We start from the raw sequence: 2500 nt of genomic DNA on the forward strand, positions 1-2500 counted from the left end.
CGTTCTCTCGTTCTCTCGTTCTCTCGTTCTCTCGTTCTCTCGTTCTCTCGTTCTCGTTCTCGTTCTCGCTCTCGTTCTCGTTCTCGCTCTCGTTCTCGCTCTCGTTCTCGCTCTCGTTCTCGCTCTCGTTCTCGTTCTCGCTCTCGTTCTCGCTCTCGTTCTCGCTCTCGTTCTCGCTCTCGTTCTCTCTCTCTCGTTCTCTCTCTCTCGTTCTCTCTCTCTCGTTCTCTCTCTCTCTCGTTCTCTCTCTCTCTCGTTCACTGTCTCTCTCTCTCTCGTTGTCTCTCTCTCGTTGTCTCTCTCTCGTTCTCTCGTTCTCTCGTTCTCTCGTTCTCTCGTTCTCTCGTTCTCTCGTTCTCTCGTTCTCGTTCTCTCGTTCTCTCGTTCTCTCGTTCTCTCGTTCTCTCGTTCTCTCGTGCTCTCGCTCTCGCTCTCGCTCTCGCTCTCGCTCTCGTTCTCTCTCTCTCTCGTTCTCTCTCTCTCGTTCTCTCTCTCTCGTTCTCTCTCTCTCGTTCTCTCTCTCTCGTTCTCTCTCTCTCGTTCTCTCTCTCTCGTGTTCACTGTCTCTCTCTCTCTCGTGTTCACTGTCTCTCTCTCTCTCGTTCACTGTCTCTCTCTCTCTCGTTCACTCTCGTTCACTCTCGTTCTCTCGTTCTCTCGTTCTCTCGTTCTCTCGTTCTCTCGTTCTCTCGTTCTCTCGTTTTCTCGTTCTCGCTCTCGTTCTCTCGTTCTCGTTCTCGTTCTCTCTCTCTCGTTCACTGTCTCTCTCTCTCTCTCGTTGTCTCTCTCTCGTTGTCTCTCTCTCGTTGTCTCTCTCTCGTTCTCTCGTTCTCTCGTTCTCTCGTTCTCTCGTTCTCTCGTTCTCTCGTTCTCTCTCTCGTTCTCTCTCTCTTGTTCTCTCTCGTTCTCTCTCTCTCTCGTTCTCTCTCTCTCTCGTTCTCTCTCTCTCTCGTTCACTGTCTCTCTCTCGTTCACTGTCTGTCTCTCTCTCTCGTTGTCTCTCGTTGTCTCTCGTTGTCTCGTTCTCTCGTTCTCTCTCTCTCTCTCGTTCTCTCTCTCGTTCTCTCTCTCGTTCTCTCTCTCGTTCTCTCTCTCGTTCTCTCTCTCTCTCGTTCTCTCTCTCTCTCTCGCTCGCTCGTTCTCTCTCTCTCGTTCTCTCTCTCTCTCGTTCTCTCTCGTTCTCTCTCTCTCGTTCTCTCTCTCTCGTTCTCTCTCTCTCGTTCTCTCTCTCTCGTTCTCTCTCTTGTTCTCTCTCGTTCTCTCTCTCTCGTTCACTGTCTCTCTCTCGTTCACTGTCTCTCTCTCGTTCACTGTCTCTCTCTCTCTCTCGTTGTCTGTCTCTCTCTCTCTCTCTCTCGTTCTCTCGTTCTCTCTCTCTCGTTCTTGTTCTCTCTCTCTCGTTCTCTCTCTCTCGTTCTCTCTCTCTCGTTCTCTCTCTCTCTCTCTCGTTCACTGTCTCTCTCTCTCTCGTTCACTGTCTCTCTCTCTCTCGTTGTCTCTCTCTCGTTCTCTCGTTCTCTCGTTCTCTCGTTCTCTCGTGCTCTCGTGCTCTCGTGCTCTCGTGCTCTCGTGCTCTCGTGCTCTCGTGCTCTCGTTCTCGTTCTCGTTCTCGCTCTCGTTCTCGCTCTCGCTCTCGCTCTCGCTCTCGCTCTCGCTCTCTCTCTCTCTCTCGTTCTCTCTCTCTCTCGTTCTCTCTCTCTCGTTCTCTCTCTCTCTCGTTCACTGTCTCTCTCTCTCTCGTTCACTGTCTCTCTCTCTCTCGTTCACTCTCGTTCTCTCGTTCTCTCGTTCTCTCGTTCTCTCGTTCTCTCGTTCTCTCGTTCTCTCGTTCTCTCGTTTTCTCGTTCTCGCTCTCGTTCTCTCGTTCTCTCGTTCTCGTTCTCGTTCTCTCTCTCGTTCTCTCTCTCTCTCTCTCTCGTTGTCTCTCTCTCGTTCTCTCGTTCTCTCGTTCTCTCGTTCTCTCGTTCTCTCTCTCGTTCTCTCGTTCTCTCGTTCTCTCTCTCGTTCTCTCTCTCTCTCGTTCACTGTCTCTCTCTCGTTCACTGTCTCTCTCTCGTTCACTGTCTGTCTCTCTCTCTCGTTGTCTCTCGTTGTCTCTCGTTGTCTCGTTCTCTCGTTCTCTCTCTCGTTCTCTCTCGTTCTCTCTCGTTCTCTCTCTCGTTCTCTCTCTCTCGTTCTCTCTCGTTCTCTCTCGTTCTCTCTCTCGTTCTCTCTCTCGTTCTCTCTCTCGTTCTCTCTCTCGTTCTCTCTCTCTCTCGTTCTCTCTCTCGTTCTCTCGCTCGCTCGTTCTCTCTCTCTCTCTCGTTCTCTCTCTCTCGTTCTCTCTCTCTCTCGTTCTCTCTCTTGTTCTCTCTCGTTCTCTCTCTTGTTCACTGTCTCTCTCTCGTTCACTGTCTCTCTCTCTCTCTCGTTGTCTGTCTCTCTCTCTCTCTCTCTCTCTCTCTCTCTCTCTCTCTCTCTCTCTCTCTCTCTCTCTCTCGTTCTCTCGTTCTCTCGTTCT

This window comes from Stegostoma tigrinum, chromosome 39 (genome assembly GCF_030684315.1).
Source record: "Stegostoma tigrinum isolate sSteTig4 chromosome 39, sSteTig4.hap1, whole genome shotgun sequence".
NCBI classification, from domain to species: domain Eukaryota; kingdom Metazoa; phylum Chordata; class Chondrichthyes; order Orectolobiformes; family Stegostomatidae; genus Stegostoma; species Stegostoma tigrinum.